Genomic DNA, 24,160 nt, shown 5'->3' on the forward strand with positions numbered 1-24,160 from the left:
TGACCACACACCATGGCTTAATCATACTTTAGCTAGAATCAATCCATTAATCTAATTGAACTTGGGAACTTATCTGCTTGAGTTAGTTATTTCTTTCTTCCTTGTTTTATTTATTTCCTTTCTTTTTCATTTCTGTTTTGTGTAGGGAAACTGAATTGGATCATTCAATCACCAATCCTCGTGGGATCGACCTCGCACTTACATACGCTATACTACCGAACGGCTCGTGCACTTGCGAGTATCACAAGTTGAGGATGCAACTGAATCCATTTTGGTGCAGCTGTATCTACGCAACAATGATCGGTGCATATTTACATATCATTTTGTACCCTTCTAGCTTATGATTTGGTTATGTTTTTGAGTTAAACTTGTGCTTTTAATCCTTTTTGTGTTTATCTTTCAGTTCATTGAGCTTGGTCACTTTGGAGCTAAGAAAACAGCACTTAAGATTCTGCAATCTGGTTTCTTTTGGCCCACTCTATTTAAAGATGCATTTAATTTTTGTGTTAAGTGTGATAGGTGCCAAAGGATGGGGAACATAAGTCGCAGGAATGAAATGCCATTGAATAACATACTTGTTGTGGAGCTCTTCGATGTGTGGGGTATTGATTTCATGGGACCATTCCCATCTTCCTTTGGTTATACTTACATACTTGTTGCTGTTGATTATGTGTCTAAATGGGTGGAAGCCATAGCCACCAAAACCAATGATTATAAGGTGGTGCTGAAGTTCTTGAAGGATAATATTTTCACAAGGTTTGGTACTCCAAGGGCTGTCATTAGTGATGGAGGCAGCCACTTCTGTAACAAGCCATTCGAAGCACTCATGAAGAAGTACAACATCACCCATCGAGTCTCTACACCATATCATCCGCAAACTTCTGGTCAAGTGGAAATAAGCAATAGAGAAATTAAGCACATCCTGGAGAAGGTGGTGAACAATACAAGGAAAGATTGGGCAGCCAAGCTCAATGATGCATTATGGGCTTATAGGACAGCATATAAGACTCCCATTGGAATGAGCCCTTATCGTCTTGTGTTTGGGAAAGCTTGTCACCTGCCAATGGAGCTTGAACACAATGCTTTTTGGGCCATCAAGAAGTTAAATTTTGATCTAGACAAGGCAGGCCATGCAATAAAAGATCAATTAGAGTGAATTGAAGAAAATAAGTATGGATGAGAAATAGAACACTTTAAACCCTCTCAAGAAAGCAATTAGGCTCGATATAGCTCACTAGGGTAGTCTCCACTATTTTCCTTCAAGAATTTGAGGGTGGTACTTTAGCCACCAGAATTCTAAGAGCAAAAGCTTTGTGAAGTGCAAAATTCTGATATGAAAACCTCAAATAGCAGCTCCATAGCATTGATTGTATGACATTCTTTAAAAAAAATAAAATAAAAAATAAATAAATAAATAAAAAAATTGTGACAAGAGAACGAAAATTGAAAACACAAATGGATAAGAAAATTGAAATTGAAAACCTTCCCCCCAGACCTGAATTGAACATTGTCCTCAATGTGAAAGCATACAAAAGATGATTGAGAACAAACAAATGATAAAGGGAAAAGTTTAGAAGAAGGTTTAGGAAAAATAAAAAATAAAAAAAATGAATATATAAGCAACTCATGGATGACCAGTTAAGGGCCTCAGAAAACACAGCCAGGGGATCCGGGAAGGTTGGAGGGGTCACAATGGTCCCGCTTAAAACCCAAACTTCTTAGACACCGAAGGTGTCGCCTAAAGAACTCCTAGACACTGTATTGACGGAAGTGCTCACTGGAGTTACCATAAGTTAGCTCATATGAAAAATCTTTTTAAATTTTTAAATTTTTTTATTTTTTATTTTTAAATTTTAAAAAAAAAAAAAAACAGAAATTTAAAATAATAACAAGTAAAGAGAAAGGATTGAAATGCTCCCCCTTGATGCGATTAGGTCGATTGCTACCAAGCACCTTCTTCTTGAACACATGGGTTGCCTCCCAAGAAGCGCCTTAGTTACTGTCTTGGCAAGACATTGTGCAATCAGCTAAGTTGATGGTACGAAGGGAAGTTGATCTACCACATGGCCAGTTTGGATGCCAGCTGAAACTCCCTCATAGAATGGCTTTAAACGTTGTCCATTTACTTTGAAAGTCGAGCCATCTTTAGGGTTTTGAATCTCCACAGCTCCATAGGGAGAAACATTGACCACGGTGAATGGGCCTTGCCATCTAGACTTCAATTTTCCTGGAAAGAGACGCAAACGTGAGTTAAACAAAAGAACTGACATACCTTTGGAGAACTCTTTCCGTTGAATGTTTCTGTCATGGTAACTCTTGGTTCGTTCTTTGTAAAGCTTTGCATTCTCATAAGACTCATGTCTAATTAACATAGTTTGGTTCTATTTCTTTTCCCTACTTGTTTTATTTTTATTTTTCATTTTCATGTTTTTCTAGACAATTTCTTGTTTTAAAGTTAATGACGTTAATGGACCAGTTGTGTTTGTAGTCCAACAGAAAAGGACAATTTCCCAACAAGCAAGAGAACTGGGTTTAAGTCCCAGCTTACACAACCCATTGGCGCTTGTTGCTTTGAAGCATGGAATTGGATGTGTGTTGATTTTCCTTTTCATTTTAGTTTTTATTTCCTAATCCTTTTAATTCCATTTCAAGTTTGTGTGTTTGTTTTAGCAATTTATGATAGCTTAATAAAAATGGAGAGAGATGGCAACCTCAATCATAAGAATGGGAAGTGTGGAGCAATGGGAGAAGTCGCGACCTCCAAGTGCATCACACTCGACCTAATCGCTTCAAGGGGGAGCATTTCAATCCTTTCTCTTCTTTGAATTCTGTTTATTTCCGTAGTTGTTTTTGCCTTTTGGTCCGCGTTGAGTTCTTTGTTTTTCTATGCTGAATCCAACCATATAAAGAACGTGAAATTTGGACTTACGGTTGGAAAGTTATAGCCTAAAAACTGAACACAGGTCGAAGCTGAAAAACAGAGAAACGAATCTGTCCAAATGGTGATAAACGGGTGATAGAAAGTGCTGTTTGTGTTTTTCTTTGGTTTATTGGTTTGTTTCTTTTAGTACAACAATTTATGTTGTTTGTTTGAATTTGTTTAGAGTACTTAGTTCATTTTCGTTTATGGTTTGTTGTTCCATTTTATCTTAATTTGTTTTTGTTTCTTATCTTAAAAATTTTAAAAAGATTTTTCATATGAGCTGACTTATGGTAACTCCAGTGAGCACTTCCGTCAATACAGTGTCTAGGAGTTCTATAGGCGACACCTTCGGTGTCTAAGAAGTTTGGGTTTTAAGCGGGACCATTGTGACCCCTCCAACCTTCCCGGATCCCCTGGCTGTGTTTTCTGAGGCCCTTAACTGGTCATCCGTGAGTTGCTTGTATATTGTGTGTTTTTAAATTAAGTTTTTATTTTATTTTATTTTATTTTCTTTGTTTTCTTTTCTGTTGAGTCTTTGTTTTTGTTTTGTTTCTGTTTTTGTGTTGTTATGTTAGTTTATTTATTTATTTACGTGGTATGGTTAGTTAGTTTATTTCTGAGTGTTAAAACACATTTTTATTTCAAACATTGCATAAAAACAAAAACAAAAACAAAAAAAAAAAAATTTAAAAAAAAAAACATTAAATAAAAAAAAAAAAAAAAAACATCATCATCATCATCTTCATCATCATCTTCTTCATCATCTTCTTCATCTTCTTCATCTCCATCATCATCATGGCTTGCCTCTATTTTCTCGCACTTGTAGAATCTGCAGCAGCTCCACATGGTCCTCATTTTTTCTCTGCAGTGCTTCCACGTGCTGATTGGCACAGTAGAGCCGCTTCTGCAAGTCCGCCACCATAGCCTTCAAGGAAGCTATTTCCTCGCTCATCGCGGCACACTCCCTTGTCCTCGCCAGTAATCGCATGCCCAAATTGGTAGCGGAGACTGCGTGGAGCACAGTTAAATTGTGGGACTCCTCTACCGCTGCTTTATCAGACCTCTGTGCCACATGCAGATGATCTGTCGGAGTGAGCTTGCTGCTAATCATGCCTCCTAGCAGCACTGCTCTGTTCGACAGTGCCTCAGAAAAGTTCGGTATTGCCTCAGCAAAGTTTGAGGCCGTGCCGTGATGATATGAAGAGTTTGGAAAGACAGTGTTTGGAGGAGCCCTTGTCTGGGCATTCGGTGGTGCAAGTGAGAGCTCAAGGTTGAGATCATCAAGGTGAGTGCATGAGGATGCCATTTGTTTTGCTTCTGAATTTTTTGATGTTTTTCCTTGAGTTTGCAGGAAGAAATGCTGGTTATCATCCGCTTGCAGAAGTGTGGTTTAAATAGACATATACTGATGAGAGAGAGCCAACACCATTTCGGATTTCCCGGGCATGCTCGACCTAATCGCTTCAAGGGGGAGCACCTTTACTTTACTTTACTTTTTTTTCCTCCGTGTTTTCTGGTGTTTAATATTTTTGCCCGTTACTTTCATTTTCTAGAGCTTTGTGTTTTTGCTTTTCCCTTTCGGCTATCATCTTTAGTTTATTTTAGTTAGGGAAATGTGTTTTCTTTTCCGTTTGTCGTCTTTGTTTTATTTTAGTTGGGAAGTGTGTTTTCTTTTTCTTTTTCTTTCTCTTTCTGCAACCTTACTCTTTTATTTCCGAAACAAAATAACGAAAATACAAAAACAACAAAATAAAATAAAAACAACAATAATGCAGTAGGAAATCATTTCTTCTCGGTGCTTGGTGTCTCGACCATTGGAGCTTTGAGTTTGGCCCTCTGACTGTCCTCTTCCGGGGCTTCACGCACAGCTTCTTGGGGCTCATCACTTGAGCTCCCAAAGATCGCAATCTTAGCTTGAGCGTAACTACTCTCGCGATCTGCTTGTTTGCGTTTACCCGGTCTGTCTAGGTCTTCCAGCTGTTTTCGCATGTCACGAGAGTACAACTCTACCATCTTTGATAGGTTTCTATTCTCGTCCCGCAATACTTCTAGCTGGTGTCGATTCACCTCCACTATCCTTGACCTCTCCCTTTTCAAGCTTTTTATAGCAGTCTGACACTCCTCAACCATACTTCGCTCCGCCGCCAACTGACCTTTCAGCACCTCTACCTCATGGGACTTCGCAAGTAGGCGATGACCCAAACTTGCGACTGTTGCTGTACTCTGCACGCTCAGTGCCAGGGCATCGCTCACGACCCGGTTGTCATCCCTTGTCCCCAGCACACGTATATCTTTAGGAGTCACTAAATTTCTAGCCACTCCAATGGCAACATCGTTGTCCAGGAGTATTGAGTCAGTTACTGTCACAGGCCCCCGTGCGGAAGCAAAGTAGGGCATCCATACTGGTGCCGCTGCTTGGCCTCGTGTTTGAGTCGGTGGAGCTAGGTTGAGATCCAACGAAAAGGGGTAGGAAGAGGCCATTTGATTTCTCACTTCTTTTCTTCTTTCTTTTCTCTTTTGTGTGTTTCTGAGTTTGTGTTTTTTACCCTTTTTTTTTTTTACCTTTTATAGACTTAGTTTTTGCTAACCCTAGCCATTGCGGTTCTGAGTTCTGTGCGGCCCTTACGGCTTATCTCTATATGTCGCCGCACCCGTTTCCCAACCCCCTTAATTGCATTTTCACCTTTCACCACCTTCAAGTGAAAAAGTCGTCGCGCCTTCCTACGAGTCTAATAATTCTAGCTTGGGGGATGTGAAAGCGGCCTCTGCACGCCGACACGTCCCTCACCTATTTTCCCCGTGACTTCCCAGGAACCAAGGCATCAAGGACCACACTTTTTCTATTTCGTAAATACCCGCCTTCGCACCCCCAATTCACGTTTCATTAAATTAAAATAAATAAAAAATAAAAATAAATTAATAACATGTGGGCTTCGGACTTCATTGTGGGCTTCGGGTTTTCACCGTTGTTAGGTTTCAAAGTGTGTTAACTTCTTTTGGGTTGGGCTTTCAATCGTTTGGGTTTTGGTTTGTGTAAGACTGTTTGTTTTCTGTTGCGAGTGTTTTACTGTTTCGTTTTTTTTTTTTTTTTTTTTTTTTTTTTTTTTTTTGTTTGTTTGTAATTTTTTTTTTGTAATTATTTTATTTCAATTCTTGTGTGTTTTGTGATTTTATATTTACTTTAGTACCTTTCATTTCTTGTTATGACATTGCTTGTTCCTAATTTTTAAACATTGAGGACAATGTTCATTTCTAGGTTTGGGGGTATTGGAGTTTAGCATGTAAAATTGGTTTTTCCTTAATTTTATTTATTTATTTTTTTATTTGCTTGTTTTTATTTTTATTTTATTTTGTTAAGTCTTGCTTTTATTTTGATTTTGATTTTATTCACTTTCCGAACACATTTGATGAGATTGTGATAAATGTTTGCATGACTTAAATGAAAATTGAATTTTATTTATTATTTATTTTTTTTCCTTGTAAATTTTTATTGTAAAAAAAAAATAATTAATTAATTGATTAATTTGGCATCGTTCTAGCATGATATGTTCGAAACCTTCTTTGCACTTGCCATTTGTTTCATAATTCTCCAATTAAAGGATTTGCATGACCCAAAGAATTGTATCAAGCATAAATTAGACTTATATAACCATAAATGTGAGCTTTTGAGCCTTGTGCTTCATTTCATGAGTGTTATACACATACTCTTATTTTCTTGTCATCAAAGTTGTTGTTTGATCTCATTATTCATTGATTTGGTTGAATACTTAAAAGTCATTCATTCTTTTGCAATTCGATTTCATGACATTTAAGAAATGATATTAGGCCCTCTTTGGATCGTTTGTACCTTTCAAGCTAACCTTATGCATGCTTAAGCATGATTTTCCATTGTTAACCATTTTGAGCCTACATGTAAACCTTTTCTTTCATTTACCAATTATATTTCCTCGCCTTAGCCTGAAAAACAAATATTTACCTTTCTAAGGAACTCATGAGCTTTAATTGGGATGTGTTTTTCATACTAAGTTTAGGAATTGGTGTTACATTTTGAAGGAAAAAAAAAAAAATCACACAATTGGTGAAAGAAAAGAGAAAAGTTGTGATTAAGTGGTGGTTGAATGAAATTTCATTTTTGGGTTTCATTTTTGGGCCTTCAAAATAAATTGGTGGTTGTTCAGGAAAGGGGTGAATCAATGTAAATGAAGGTATAAGGAGTTTTGATCGTGTAAAAGAAAAAATCTAATCGTGATGATTCGAAGTCTTGTAAACAATTGTTTTATGCTCTTATATTTTGAGTTTCTTGGACTTTGTTTTATCCATACCCTTCATTTCTTACTCACCTTACACCCTTGGCCCCATTACAACCTATGCTAAAGACCTAAATTGATCTTAAATGTCATGTGGTTGAATTGCATTTATTTTTCTACTTTTAAGTGTTTGGCATCCTTCTTGAGATCATATTAATGCAAGTTCTTCATCTTTCTATTGCGAGTTAAGTCTTTATGGTTTAACTCTAATCTCATGTTTATAACTGAGTGTTGCATTATAGCCCTCTTCCGAGTGATTCATTTGTGAGAGGACAACTTTGGTGAGATTTGAAGTTGAACTTGTGCTTTGTATGATTTTTGAAATTGTGTGAAAACTAAGATTGGGGAATTTGTTGCATTTGGCTATCACACTACCACACTTTGAGCATATTATGTTTTGAACTTTTCCGCTTTGTGAATAATGTTTAAAATTGAGCTTTTATTGTTAAAACTTTTGAGTCATGTGCATGAGTCATTTCTCTTCAGAAAATGTTCGGAAAGATTGTTTTGAGTTCTTTTTATTTTTGTAATTTTTTTTGTTTTGTTTGGTTTTGTTTTTGTTAATGTAATTATTTTTTTTGTTTTTGTTTTTTATTTTGCTTAAGGACTAACAATCTTTTAAGTTTTCTAATTACCTTGTTTTACAGAGTCAGTAAAACGTTTGTGGGTATCGTATCTGTTAAACCCTCAGGAGACACAACTCCTCCTACTAGGGATGCCTAGAGGTTTAAAGGCTTGTTGCATATGCTCAATGCAATCGAGTTACCTACGAAAGTGGTCTAGTTAACTTCTTGTTTGTTTTTATCTTTGTTTTCCTTTTGTTTTGCTCGAGGACTAGCAAAATCTAGGTTTGGGGGTATTTGATCGGTGCATATTTACATATCATTTTGTACCCTTCTAGCTTATGATTTGGTTATGTTTTTGAGTTAAACTTGTGCTTTTAATCCTTTTTGTGTTTATCTTTCAGTTCATTGAGCTTTAGGTAATAATGAGGGCTTTGGATAGTAAATGATGCAATCCATGCATGTTAGGGCCTAATTTGGATGAATGGATGAAGAGCTTAAAGACAAACTCAATTTTGGCTACAGTCCCCTGCCAGCCCAGTTTCGTAGGTCATATTGCAAGCTTTGTTGCAGCAACCTACATAGCTCGGATGAGGCCACATTCTTCATGAAAGTTGTTCCAATGGGTGTGTAATATAACATATCCAAAATTCAGCCCCATTGGATAAATATGGAGTCTGTTACCTAGCAAACACATAGCCATGCTCAGGATGGATTTTATCAGCGCGCAAAATGAGTTAGCAATTTGTTTTGGCCTTAACTTCCTCCTCCGACCTTGGATTGGCCCAAATGATATATGGCTGGAAAGAAGACATTCTAAACTTCAAGTTTGAGTGCTTAAAGTCTTAATTTGCTTAAGGGAAGCCCAATTCGTAAGCCCTTGAAGTTGCTGGTCATGCTGACCTCAGGATGAGCTATTATTTCTGGTTGGAAGCTTGGTCATGGTGACATGAAGATGAGCTAGGGCTGCTGGTGGGATTTATTAGTGAAGTGCATCAACCATTTCAGATTTTATAAAACAAGTGTTGTATGCATTAGCCATACTTAATTCAGATTTTCAGCTTCCTTAGGCCTATATATAGTGAGGTTTCCCAAGCTTGTAAACACACCCCAAGGGGGGGAGCTCTCAAACACTTCTCTAGAGCTCCCTTCCCTTCTCTCCCTCAAATTCTCTTAGTTTCTCTTTCTAGTTTTCAATTGTTATAATGAGATCTTTGTGCTGAAATTCTCCTTAAGTCTTTCCAAGTTCTACTTTAATTTTCATTGTTATGTAAATTCTTTTCTTTAATTTCAAGTTTGATTAGTTTCCAAGTTTCAATTATGGTTTTTGTTCCTATTCATTATGCTTATAAGTTAATATGCTAGTTTGAATGATTGATCACCATTTAGGCTTGCATGTTAGCTATCTTGGTTTGAATTAAGAGTATACACCATGCTTTAATTCGAATTGAACTATGAATAGGAAGAGTATGTATGGACATTCGACAACAGGGATTAGATACATGCTTGGTTGTTTAAATTGTTCTTCTATGCTTAATGGGTTCCTAATGCTTAATTTTAGGTTAGACAACAAATGATCAAATTAGGGAATTAGGAACACAAGGTTATGACCACACACCATGGCTTAATCATACTTTAGCTAGAATCAATCCATTAATCTAATTGAACTTGGGAACTTATCTGCTTGAGTTAGTTATTTCTTTCTTCCTTGTTTTATTTATTTCCTTTCTTTTTCATTTCTGTTTTGTGTAGGGAAACTGAATTGGATCATTCAATCACCAATCCTCGTGGGATCGACCTCGCACTTACATACGCTATACTACCGAACGGCTCGTGCACTTGCGAGTATCACAAGTTGAGGATGCAACTGAATCCATTTTGGTGCAGCTGTATCTACGCAACAGATATCAAAGATTAGTGGGACGATTGATCTACTTGTCTCACACCCGACCCGACATCGCATATGCTGTAAGTGTTGCTAGTCAGTTTATGCATTGTCCAAGTGAAGATCATATGGATGCGGTTCTTCGGATTCTTAAGTATTTGAAGTCAGCACCAGGAAAAGGACTTATGTTCTCTAAAAATGGTCATCTAAATATCAGTGGCTATACAGATGCAGATTGGGCAGGAAACGTCACTGATAGACGATCAACATCAGGTTACTTCACATTTGTAGGAGGTAACTTGGTTACTTGGAGAAGCAAGAAGCAGAATGTCGTTGCCTTGTCTAGTGCAGGAGCCGAATTCAAAGGAATGACCAAAGGAATTTGCGAACTCCTTTGGTTAAAGAGATTGCTTACAGAGATTGGATATGCACCTACATTAGGAATGCATCTACAGTGTGATAATAAGGCTGCAATATCCATTGCACATAATCCAGTTCAGCATGATCGCACTAAACATGTTGAAGTGGATCGACACTTCATTAAAGAGAAACTTGAAAACAAAGAAATTCAGCTTCCGTTTGTCAAGTCCGAAGACCAACTGGCCGATATATTGACAAAAACAGTTTCTAGCAGAGTATTCCACAACTCACTGGTCAAGTTGGGCATTGGCGACATCTACGCACCAACTTGAGGGGGAGTGTTAGCTGTTAGCTCTTAATAGATTAGTTAGTTGGTTACCTTTTCTATCTTGTCATCTTGTGTGTGAAACACAAAGTCCTTATTTTATGGTTACCTTGTTTTAGGGAACTTTGCTTTCTTGTCTTAGGGAAACTTTGTTTTCTTGTCTTAGGGATGCCTTGTCTACCTCTTGGCTTGTAGTTATAAATGTGTTGTAAGTAATACAAAGTAAGTTAAGTTGAAATCAGAAAAATATGTGCAGCTCTCATTTTCTCTACACTCTCCACTCTCTCTACTTATTCTCCTCTATATTTTCCTAAATTGACATGGACTAGGTCAGCTTTTGACTTTGTTATTAGGCGTAGCTTTGTGGCAAATTTGTCATTTGGACCGAGCTTTTGTTACCTAGGCAGAGATTTGTCATATCAGGGCCTTGGGCTTAGCAAATGAGATCTACTTGATTGCTTGGATCGATGGGAGAGAATTGTGTGGACCCAAGTTGCACACAACCTATGGTTTTGTAGGAGGTGTGCTCAGGAGGTGCGAACATCAAGCATGGCAGCAAAGGAGGGAACAAATGAACTTGTTCTAAGACTGATCCATAGTTGGCCGTGGTGGTAGGGTTGCCAAGTGTGGCGGCACATCCATGTGTTGTGGTGCCGTCGTGGAGGTGAACTCCGAACTCAGTCGTGGAGTCGTGAGGACGATTTATGGGCTCGACCGTGAGGCCAAGGGGGTGGTTGCTGGATCTGGCCACGAGGCCATGTGGCAACTGTTGGTGAAAATGGACGAACACTTTCACTCACTCCCCTAATGATCTTGTTGTTGATGGACTTTGTGACATACACAAGGATGGATGAATCACACACACACACTTGAGAAACCAACCAAGCACAAAGTGACACTAGAATTTATAGAGGTTTAGCAATTGCCTACATCCTCTTGGTGATCCCCTTGAGAAATTCACTAAATGAAAGAATAAGTTACAACTTTGGTTTACAAAGAAACCCCCTTAAAACTCTATTCTCTCCCAAGCTCTCTTTTCTCTCTCACCCCTTGCTCAACACTTTTGATGCACTTGTGAACACTCTCTCACACTTTGTGTTTCCCTTATTTGGTGTCTAGACAACTCAAGACTCAACTAAGCTCTCTCTTGAACTGATTGCCCTCTCTCTCTTCCTCCCTTGGTAAGTTCAACCTCTTGGACACAATAGCTCCCAGCTACTCTTTGAGATTAACCACTCCCTTTTGTCTTGCATCTTCACTTTCTTTTGTAGGCAGACCTTTGGACTTTGTAGAGGGCTACAATTACTCCTTCACGTACTTGCTTTCAGCTACCCACCTAAACACAAGGTTAGGCAACCCAGAAAACAAGCCATAAAGCATGCACCCTTTGTCCCCTTATCTCCCACCTAGAAAATCCTTTGGTACAAGACAACAAACAACATTTAAATGTTGTTCCAGCTTCTAAGGCACGTTGCCAAACTTCCTAGAACCCATAAAACTCTTTGGAGGCACTTGGAGTTAGGTTGGGAACAAGCACATGTGAAAGGCACCTTGAAAAACGCGTGGAAAAACGACACAGCACGTCTGGCGACCGGTCGCACGTTCCTGGCGACCGGTCTCTTTGCAAACTGTCTGAAAACGACCGGTTGCAACTACCTGGCGACCGGTCGCTTGCCTCGAATTCCAGCTTCTTCTTCAGACCTCGAATCTTCTTCAAAACGACCGGTCGCAAATACCCAGCGACTGGTTGCCTCCTCCTTCACTTGCATACTAAATGTGAGCCAATTTTACAACAGCAACAAGGTTGTTCCGGCCACGGGGTCGTAAGGTAGAGCGATGGTCTCGATCGTGAGGCCATGTGGTGGCAAGGTTGGTCTGGCCAAGGGGCTGTGAAGGGCCTCACCCCAAGGGAATGGCTCGGACGTGTGGCGGATTGGGTCATCGCAGCGACCTTACTCCTTGTGCGTACACTTTCGGCTATGGTTCTTCGGAAAGCTTCGAATGAACGATAAATGGAAGGAAACGGATTTCCTTAGGTTTGGATTTGAGAGCAAGGCTTTGAGTATATCTCGAATTTCTTAATGAAAGCACCAATTTGTCTGTACAAATTATCTTTGGTGAGAATATTCTGGATAGATCCTTTTATCACTCGATCCTCTTCTTCCTCGATCCCTACAAAAATAAATGCAGTCAACGAAACACCTGGGGGGTGTTCGCCAAAGGCCCTCCAATGCCTAAGTTAGTTAAATGGTCTTAAGAAGATGCAGCATTAACTTAAAGGATGAAGCTTTCTCTTTGGGAAGAGAGAGAGAGAGAGAGAGAGAGGGGCGGTTGGAGCTGTGAGAGAGGGAGAGAGAGAGAGGCGTGAGAGAGAGAGAGAGAGAGTCTTTCTCTAGGATTTTTAAAAGTTAATTTATAATTAGCTCGTGTGTGGTGTGATACCATCTTTATATAGAGACTCCTTCTTTGGTAGGGTTTGTAGAGAATAATTTCCATATGAAAATGAATTTTTCTTTTCCTTAAATGAGATGACAGGATAATATCAAGGACATTTAATGGATATCGAATCCTTGATTTAGGGAGATATTTCTATCTTAAATAAAGGAAAATTGAATAATTAAATCAGATTTAATTACCACAATTATTTAACCTAAGTAATATTTTTTTATCCACGCATCATCTTGTGATTGGTTTCCAAAATTCATGTTCCCACAAGTGGCTTTGTACTTTTGCCGTGCCTTTAATTTGTGGTCTCGGATTTGGATATCTTTGTATCATCACTACTACAAAATCATACAACCACGACACAAAATAGACGACGGTATAACTTAAAACCGTCGTTGTATTTTAAAAGAAGGCGGGGTTTACAAAACCGTCGTGATATGTCACCTTATACACCACTAAAATCGAGTTGGGCTGTCTCAATTTTTAAAACACAACGGTTGTGAATTACAAATGTCGTCTTTTAAAACACGTTAGGCTGCTTGAGAGTGAGCAAACGTCGTCTTTTCAAAACACGCTGGACTGAGTGAGTTTAGCGTCGACCTAAAAAATTTCAGATTTCCCCCCAAGATCGAAAACATTCCCTCCCTCAACTCTCGCCCTCTCTAAACTCTCTTAAACATTCTCTGAAACACTTGTCTCTCTAAATCTTCCTCATCTCGCTCCCTCCGTCAACTCTCGCCCTTGACCTAGAGTGGCCGCTTAAATTCTGCGGTCGTCGTCATGCGTCGGACGGTGACTCTGAGGACCACGCGAACCCCTAAGAAGACCTCCAAGAGAGACTCCTCCGTCGAAATCAACAACCCAACTTCGTCGTCATATAGCTCTTTCTCTTCATTTGTCTGTCGTCTGCTCCACTGCGACTTTACTCAAGGGTTCTTATACGAAAACCAAGTTTATAATTTCTGTCTTAGCTTTGGGTTGTCTCGCATCGGCTTCAGAACCTCAACTTCGCCACCATGACTGAGGTATCTGCCAGACTCAAGCTAAGCTCAGGTGTAATTTTATATGAGATGCTTGTGTTTGGGTTTTTTTTTCCTTCTGTGTTATTGGTGATTTTTTGTCCAAATTTTACTTATTTGGGTCTCTTTAGGTATTGGGAAAAGTAAGATAATATAAATTGGGTGAATTCTGGGAGTAATTTGTTGTTGTCCTATGTTGTTTTGGTTTGTCTGGATGCTGGGAAAATGAAGGAAAAGTATGAAATTTGTATATGGGTTTGTTGTTTAATTGGATTTAGATCTGATGAATATTTTTGGGGATTCTTCATATATCTTTTCCTCTGTTTCTTTCTCTCTCTCTAACTTTCTTTTCCTCTTTTTATGTCTTCAAATTTATTTCTGGTGAATGATTTGTAAGTTTTGATGCAAGGGAATTATATGTCAATTTCCTAGATTATATCATTATCTTCTTTGTGAAAGAAAGCAAATTGCTACGATTTTTAGCTTTGATTTTTGTTTCTTAATATGTCTTTTGGTTTCTGCTGCAGTCTTACATGTGTTTGATGTCTCTTTGGTGAGGAGTTCCGAAGGTAAGATCAATTACTGATTTTTCTGGATTTATTTTGCTCCATTTAAATAAACTGAGATTATAAATTGAAGTAATTAGAAGGTAGTTGCTCTTGCTTATGTCTAATGTTGAAACGAGATAATAAAAAGACTGTGATAGGAGGATTAGTAAGAGGTTATCTGCTGGGGCTTGCTACTTGCCAATGAGAAGAAAAATCTAAATCATATTCTTGTGTTATTGTCGTTTGTTTTTGTCCTATGGTTTGTATCCCTCGAGTGTGGAATGATTTTATCTTTCCAAGGAGATGGATTTGCTATGTATTCCTTGCAACACAGGGAGTCTAAGATTAGTTCAAGGACCCTTGTTTCTTCTGAGTAGTAAGGTACGACCCTTTGGTTTTATATGGAAAAAATAAATAAATATATATATATATATATATATAGCCAGCATCTTTTGGTTGTATGCTCAAAATCCTCTTTCTTTTTATTTCTTTTTAAACTTTTACAGATCTTCCTCGCAATTGATTTGGCTTTGGACTGCAAAGATACAGAGACAGATCTTTGGAATATAATATATAGGGATGAGTACATGGCATATGATGTATCTTTTTGGTTGCTTGTATATTGTTGGCCACCCGAAGGTGCATGTTTTAAATTTATAAAACTCGCAAGCGCACGAATCGTTTGTAGAATAAGTGTGTGTAAGTGCGAGGTCGTACCCACAGGGAGTGCGTGAAAAAGATGGAAAACAAACCTAACCCGAGTTAATTCAAAGTTGAAAAAGAAAATGAAATAAAGCAAAAAATTGAAAATGCAAATAAACTAAAATAGGGAAAAAAAACTAAGGTTTTAGATTCCATACCATTATTCCATAAACTCTAACAATTCCCACGGAGTAGCAATTAAGAAATCAATCTACTACTTTCTCAAGATATATCAATTAAGCATGCATTTTTATGAATCTTATGTAAATTCCCCTTCCCTTTATAATTACAAATTCTAAGCCATCTTATGTGAAAAATATTGTTTAACTACAAAGGATAAAAAAAAATTGTATATTAGTAATACAAAACCAAGGATGCATTAATAGATTAACTTGTATTCCTAACTACCACAAATACATGATAGAAGTGGTGAAAAGAAAATTAACCTATTAATCATGTGAAGGTGAAATTATAAACATTGAAAAATATAATAGTTGGGAATTGAAAGTTAAGAACTAGACTTCATTTCATAATGGTATTTCATTATTAAAAAAAGTTTAACTAGACATAAATAAAATAACAATACAAGATAAAAATGAAGAACAAAAAGGAGAAGGAAAAATTGCATCATCAACCTCTTGGTTCCTTGCCTCATGGCTCCCCAAGGTTCTCTCCAATTATATTGCCATTTTCCCTCTCCCTTTGGTGCCTAAGAATTGCACAAAATCTGCACTCTATTCTACTAAAATCTGCTCTACAATTCTCCTCCCATTCTCTTTGCATTACCTTCAATTTATAGAGGAAGGAAAGCAACTAAAGCATCAACATAATCATCATCTTCACATGTTGGCAGCTGCACACATGGTGCTGCCCATTCATCTTTTAGCATGGAGATCTGGCTCTTTATTTGCTGCCAACCCATATGCTGCTATCTAAAGTTGCTGACTGCTAAAGTTCTTTTGCTGCTGCACATGTGTTGCTGGAAAAACGAATTATTCTGCACCAGGCTTGGTGTAGGAAGGCCTGAGGTTTTAATATGTATCCAATGGGGCTCAAATTTGGATATGTTATAATAGACACCCATTGGAACAACTTTCATGAAGAATGCATTCCCATCCGAGCAGTAAAAACGTGTGTTTTGGGGCTTGCAAGCTGACTGCCGAAAATGGACTGGAGTTTGGGCTTCATTTCTTTTCTCTCCTTGGGCTGCTTGCAAAGAGAGAGCTACCTAATAGAAAAATCAACTAAATTAGCCTTTATTTCAATGAAGTGCAAATGGATTTGTAAAATGCAATGTAACATTCTAATTGGTTCAAAATTCATTGAAACAAAGTACTAACAAATATAGATTAGGGATAGAAATTGTAATAATTATGTGTTTATCATATATGATTGTTTTTAAGTATAGTGACATCCACTCTGGCTCTCTTTCTTTTTGGTTTCTTTGATTGCATTGTTTCATCCATTTTGTTTTTCTCTTCCACCTTGCTACAGAAACAATTACTGTTATGGCATATTTTTTTCTCGTATGATGTATCATACTCTTTGGTTTACTTAATTAACGAACTCGATTTCTTGAATTGCACCTATACTCTTGCTCACCTAATGATGGTTTTTTGCAGACAAAACCAATTGACTTGTCTGATTAAAAGAGCTCTGTGTGCGATGTAGAGTCAGTCTCATATCCCACGCTAGATTTTTTTACTCTCTCTCTCTCTCTCTCTCTCTCTCTCTCTCTCTCTTTGTTACGCTCTTTTGTCTTTGCAACAATGGCATATTAGAACTATAAAGATGGTATCTAAAGGGATTTCCTTTTTCTGCCAATCTGTCTAAACAGGTTCATTAAATGGTTTTTGTATTTGTGGTCATCTGAAAAAAGAAAAAAAAATGTTGCTAATGTTTGGATTTAGCATGACAGATGCTAATCAGTGTGAAGGTGCCAGTGCAAGGGAAGGGGGCTGAGGAAATAGTCTCAAGAAGTATGTAGGAAGTATTATGTAATAGAGCAAAGATTGGTTGACTATGTAATAACTATTGAATTTTCAAGTTTTATGAAAGAAATAACTTTTGAGCATATATATTCTTTAATAAAGCATTATAATTGGTTTTCTAGTTAAAATCATTGTATAGAATCATAGGAAACAAAAACCTAAATGTAACAGCTTGGGAACGCATTAGAAGACAGATTTATAGATAATAAAACGATGGTTTTATTGGAAAAATCGTCGTCTGTAAATATAATCAATGACCTTTTTTAACACAATAATGTCGTCTTTATATACAATCAACGACGCTTTTTAACAAAAAACCGTCATCTTTCTATACAATTAAAGACGGTTTTAAATAAAAACCGTCGTATTTTGCCTACAATTAACGACGGTTTTAACAAAAACTGTCGTCTTTACATATAATAGACGACAGTTCTTTTAAAAAAACCGTCGTCTTTACATATAATAGACGACGGTTTTGAGTAAAAGCGTCGTCTTTACAAATAATAGACGACGGGGATTTACCGTCGTGGTTTTATGCATCAATAGATGTCGGTCGATTTCACGACGGTTGAAAAACCCGATACACGACGGTGGATTACCGTCGTCTATTGCGATTTTTGTAGTAGTGCATCTTGCTCCGAAAATTGACAAGAGCCTTTTGCCCTGAGGTTGAGGACAGTTCGACTTCCAACTGCAAATGGGGGGCCATGTTGAAATATGCCCCACACCCGTGCCAATAATACAAGACACATCATCCTGCCAAATTAAGCGAAGACTAGAATATGTTCCAAGAGGTCCTTGGGAGTTTCTGAGAAAATTACAGAGCCTGCAAAGTACTTTTGAAGGAAAACCCATGTTAAGATTGCTGAAGGGTAGGTATCTTTAGCTTATGTCATTCAAAATTGAGCGTTTATTATTTTTGTTTACTCTCATTTTCGAGCGCCATAAAACATGAGTGAAGAGCATCCTACCCATCAGCCAATGAATATGCAAGACACTCCCCACAAGTCACGGCAGTCTGTAGCCATTCAAGTGTGATTGCTTCATTATCTCAATCAATCCCTATAATCTTTGAACTGCCTATTTTATGTTTTACCGTTTGTATAATTTACTCTGTTTATATTCATGTACAAAGTCAACTGTATAGCATATAAAAGAAATCCAATACAACCAGAATACTCATCGTGGGGTGTTCTTTCTATTCTACTTCTTATTCTTCTCTAACCCCTAGCTATTTCTTACATGGTATCAGAGCCTCACAGAGGCTAGCAACCCCTTTTCGATCCTAATGACAAACTCTTCCTCTCCAGTAAACTCTTCTTCTGACTCTCAGCCTTCTCAAATCTCTCAAACTAATTCTCAAAATACCATGACCACCACACGATCTTCTATTCCAACTTCTTTCAATATTGCTCACTTGTTTACATCACCAATGGATCGTAATAATTTTCTTTGTTGGAAATCTCATTTTGAAGATGTACTAGAATTACATGATCTGGAAGATGTGATTAAGACAGAAACCCATCCTCAGAAGAAACTTCCCGATGGTTCTCTCAATCCAACCTATTCAAAAGACAAACTAGTCTTAAGTTGGATCAAGGCCACGGCTTCATCTTCTATTAAGACCCTTCTAATTCCATGTTCTACAGCATATGAGGCATGGACGCTGCTTGAGAAACGGCTGTCACCCCTGTCCAAAACTTATATTCGTACCCTGCGAGATCAGATACACACTCTAAAAAAGGATCCAGAAAAGTCATTTGCTGATTATTTGATCCACGCCAAGTCTCTCTTTGATTCTGTCACTGCGGCTGGCACCTCAATTTCTGATGGCAAACTTATTGATTATATACTCGATGGCCTAGGCCATGAATACAAAGAATTTACTACCTCCTTTCATCTTCGACCCTCTCTAACCTTTGATGAATTTTATGATTTGTTAAAACAGGAAGAACAGTTGCTGAAGAGGATGTCTTCCCTCTCCTTATCACAAAGTGTAGCACTCACCTCTGATCGCAGTACCAATGATCAGGCCACTCAGAACCGAGCCCAAAGCACCAATCACCACAACCATTCTCAGACCCGGTTCCAAAACTTTGGAAGAGGACGAGGCCGAGGTCGCGGTTGGCATAGTGGAAGAAATTCAGGTCGTTCTCCTAACTGGAATTTCAACTACCATAATGGCGGGACCTTCACTCGCGAGAACGGCTGGCAGAATAGTCGTGATCACCGCCGTCCTCAATTTCTAACAGACACTAGATCATCAATGCCTTCACATGATGGACGTCCACCACTGCTCCCAACATCACCATATCAACCTCCTTTTTAGTTTCAAGAAACCTGTCAGATGTGCAACCGGCAAGGCCACACTTCACATGTATGTCCTGATCGTGGTAATTACGCCTACATGGCAGAGTCCAACACCTCCAATATCCCTTCACCATTTGTTCCTACTAACACAAGTTGGTGTGTTGACTCCGGGGCAACCCATCATATGGTGTCCATTCCTTCTCAACTCCCCTTTGTGAAACCATATACAGGTAATGACTCCATTATTGTAGGTAATGGCACTCGTCTCTCAATAAGTCATATTGGTCAAACTAATATTGGTCCTTTGAAACTTACTAATGTTCTATGTGTTCCCGCTATACGAAAGAATCTATTGTCTATACACCGTTTTTCTAAGGATAATAATTGCTATTTTGAGATGCATGCTAATGGCTTTCATGCAAAGGACAATATGACGGGGAGGACATTACTCACTGGCAGTAGCTCTGGTGACTTGTACCATATTCAAGCAGATCCTACAATCTCAGGGAAGCTAGTCTTTTATGATGAAAGGACTACCCAAGATATTTGGCATACAAGACTTGGCCATCCGTCTCATGATGTTTTTCGTATTTTACTTAATAAATTTCACTTGCCTGTTAGTTGTAAGGTTGATTCTAATAAGGCTTGTCATATTTGCCCTTTGGGAAAATCATGTAGACTTCCCTTTTCCAATCGCACTTTTATGCTCATGAACCCCTTGCAGTACTTCATCTAGATTTATGGGGACCAGCCCCAGTCTCATCAAATTTTGGTTATCGTTATTATTTATCTATTGTTGATGAATACACTCGATTTGTGTGGTTTTTATCCTTTAGCAAAGAAATCCGATGTGCTTACAACGTTTGTCTTCTTTAAAAGATTGGTGGAAAAACAACACAACCATTCTATTAAAACAATACAAATTGATGGTGGTGGAGAATTCACTAATCGTTTATTCCTTAATTTTCTTCATGAACACGGCATCACACATCACATTTCATGCCCTTGCACACCAGAGCAAAACGGAATTGTTGAGCGTAAGCATAGACATATTGTTGAAATGGGACTTTGCTTGTTGTCACATTCACACTTACCTTCGAGTTTTTGGCTCGAAGCTTTTTCCACTGCTGTCTTTCTTATCAACAGGTTACCAACAACACAACTTGGTCAAGTTTCACCCTATGAGAAGTTGTTCCAACGCCCACCTGACTACCGGTTTCTCAAGTCCTTTGGTTGTACATGTTTTCCACACTTAGTGCCATACAACAAGCATAAACTTTCCTCCAAGTCTATTAAGTGTATTTTTTAGTGTTAATGGTAGTAAGCTTAAATATTTCCAAATGCACTGACGATTATCTATAAATGAAGATTATCTGATTATTTGAATATATATGAATGAACCAAGATTATCTAACCACTTAACCACCAAGATTATCTAAAATTATGAACCTCAGAAGCTGATACAAATACTTCTTGCTTGAGCTCATAATTATTCAAAAATCGTTGTTTACACCACCCCATTAAAACCAAGAGAAAGAAACCAAAACGCACCATCATCCCTCCTCCTCAGGCTCCAAAGTCAGCCTTTTGAACTCCTGCTCAAACCTCTCCACAGACCGGAATGGTAAGCACACTGGTACCAGAATCCTATATTTCTCTTTTTGGTTGCTGTCTCGAACATAGAAGCTAATCAAATTCGCAGACTTGGCAGGTCCAGCAATTATCGGCTTACCCCATCCGAAATCAACCTCTCCCACACCGGTACGTGTGTTGTCCGAAAGTATGAAGTTATTCCCTGCCAATGTAAGCGGCGGCCATCCCCGCAACGCTAAAAGATCCGCGACTGATTTTATGTAATCTTGATTCATCATTTTATACTTGGCCTCCTTCACCAAGTCCACCGCGTAACCCAATGGATTTTGACATAAAAGCTCAGCCGTCGAAACCACACCTGGGAATCCAATTCCATTGCCATAAAATCCCAAAGGAAGAACTACATTGTTGCGCTTTCCACGTGCATTGATGACCAATGAAAGACGCACAACCTCGTCTGGATCCATTGCGAGTGCAATTGTGCGGCATTTCCACGTACAAGCTGTTATCAGCTCAAATGTGGAGCAAGTGAGGTGTGGTGGAAGATGTTTTCTAGCAGCCCTTATCTCCTCAGGACCAAAATACAAACATTTCTGGACCAGGTCTTGCTGATCTTTAGAGGCAATGACAGAGGCTTGAGAAATATTTTAGTCCCCGTATTCATGATGCGTGTATGTAACTCTGGGTGGATCTCGGGCATTCAAGAGCTCTCGTTCCCACACTGGTGGAATTGATGGCGCATTTGCTCCTCGAGCTATCTCCCCAACTGCGTTCAAGAACTGGCCCAACCCTACTGCGTCACACAATGTGTGGTTTAGACGTAATGCAAATATGAAACCTCCACATTTCAAACGGGTCACCTGCCATATATAATTGAAAATACTTTCCGATGAATTAATAAACAATACAATTTCCTTTAACAATCTCAAAACAAAAGTTTGCATGAAATTTAAGAACTGAACAATGAAGTGTTTTCCAGAATTACATGCACACAAGTTTGTTTTCTCATGCTACATGTTTGTTTTTAATGATAAGTTTATACTTCTGGAAAGAAAAACTCATCAAGATCAATCCAAAAAAGTTCGCAACCAGTGGCGGATCCAGAATTCAAAAGCCAAGTAGGCGAAACTTACCTTAAAAACTCGACGGTACGAGTGAATTTTATGCATAAAAATAAAAAATATACACCTAATTAGGGGGACGTAATGAGCCTTACCCTCAAATATGCATAATCCTTTACGCAGCCAACCAATTTGCTCAAGGGAGAAGAAGTGGGGACCGTCAATTGAAATCAATTGGGTTTGCTTCGCTCTTTTTATTTTTTTGAAGTATATAATATAAGTGGGCATGGCCCATGGGGTTGGAGTGGAGAATGTCGGCTGGGTTGGAGCATTTGAATTGATAGTGCTTTTATTGTTTTTGTTAAATGAGAAAGTTTGAGTGGGCTGGGCTATTGTTTTTGTTAAGGGGGGGAAACATTTGAGTTGGTTGGGGTTGAGTAAGCAGAAGAGATATAATTGAGTAGGCAGAAGAGATATAATTGTATTAAGTATTGGGTAATATTTGGTTTGGCAAAAAATGGAGTAGGCGGCTGCCTACCCTGCCCTTAGGGTAGGACCGCCCCTGTTCGCAACTGAGTCTAAAATTAGTGAAAAAATAAATTTATATGTTATAAACAACACATAAGAACAAAAACTGTTTCAGCCAACCGATAAACTAGAATTATTTTTTGATTCTATTGTAAAGTAATGCATCGGTGACAATACTACTACCATTGCGTTCATTTACATCTATTTGTAACTAAATATCTCACGTAAACTAAAATTAATATGTTGAATATATATAATATATAGAAAACTTCAATTGAGGGATTGAACTGTTTATCTTTTAGATATTCCAACAAAAATTGTCTTTTGAAAAAATCACTTGAGTCGGAAATCATTAGACCACTTAATTAACGATTGTAGTTGTAGTGTTTTCTTAAAGAAACGTGTTTGTTTATTTTGTGGTCACAACTAGATGCTGAAATTATTTTGAATTTTTCTAATTTTTTGCAAATATAATCTATGAATAAAGACTTGAAAATAGACGGTTTGGATTGTTGAAAAAAAAAAAATTGTAGTGGACACCCTAAGAAGTGTCATATTTGAGGGATTTCTCTTGAAAAAAAAAAATACATGCAGATAGATTATTGGCACATGTTTATTAAAGGACGAATGTTGTGCGTGAGCGTACTTCCATGTCCTTAAATTTGAGGTCACAGATCCTTAACAAAAGATGATGAGAGTAAAAGTCTCAGAAAAACGACTGACCTTTGCTCCTATATATACAGGAATACTAACATGCATGTAATTAATTAAGTCGACGTACTCACCTGAATTAGCAACAAAGGGGTACCAATAATATCGTCGGAGCCTGGGACATTATACAGGATGTCCTCCAAGAATGGACATGGGGGTTCAAGTGTATCCCTGAGTTCCTCAAGCGTGATGTCAGCATCGGCCTCTATGAACAAGACACCTTCTCCATTGCAGTCCACCATAAGCTTCCCATAGAGCCCTTTCCTCACTCTACCAGCTAAAGGGTAGTAATGTACTAATGCTCTACCTAGAGCTTCCCTGATCACCTTAACGGGGTCGTTTTGTTTCAATGAAGGGTTGTTATTGTAAGACAATATGAAGGGAGTCTGAAACCTAAGGCCTTCTTGGTTATCTATTTCTGAGAGAACCTTTTGTTTACGAGGAGTTGGCTTTGCTGGTGTTACAAGTTCTGGCTCCAATCGTTTCACCTGAAACACTAGGGTGCATGGTGATGAGAATGACCCCATTTCATGCAAATTAGAACCAACTCCTTCAACAACTAAAAAAGAAATGAAGGCTTTGATAACTCTCCTTACTATTTTGCACGATTTAGAGAGTGAGATATGTATGGTATTTATAGGGGTCTTATTGCAGCCTTCAATTATGTAGCTTCTCCCTAGTCAAATAAAGATTATTTTTACTTCTCTGAAGCTTTGAATATCAACCTCATTCTCATGATTATATACATATTCTTTGTCTAGTGTGGAAGAGGATGTATTTCTTTAGAGTGCTGCTGAATGAACCCTAAAATTAACTGAGTACACCCTATGATCTAAGTACACCATAATATTTTATTTAAAATGCAAAATTAACTAAGTACACCCTATTT

At 38.1% G+C, this 24,160-nt stretch overlaps 1 pseudogene across 1 annotated transcript; it reads right to left on the reverse strand.

Moving 5' to 3' along the window:
* Positions 1–20,416: 20,416 nt before the first annotated feature.
* Positions 20,417–23,958, reverse strand: LOC110773152 (alcohol acyl transferase 1 allele GSa-like; annotated as a pseudogene). The gene is made up of 2 exons (XR_015835994.1): positions 23,346–23,958; positions 20,417–21,831 (listed from the first exon to the last, which is right to left on the reverse strand). The product of XR_015835994.1 is annotated as an alcohol acyl transferase 1 allele GSa-like (transcript).
* Between the last annotated feature and the right edge of the window lie 202 nt (positions 23,959–24,160).

The sequence above is a fragment of the Prunus avium genome, chromosome 5 (genome assembly GCF_965620075.1).
Source record: "Prunus avium chromosome 5, drPruAviu1.hap1.1, whole genome shotgun sequence".
NCBI classification, from domain to species: domain Eukaryota; kingdom Viridiplantae; phylum Streptophyta; class Magnoliopsida; order Rosales; family Rosaceae; genus Prunus; species Prunus avium.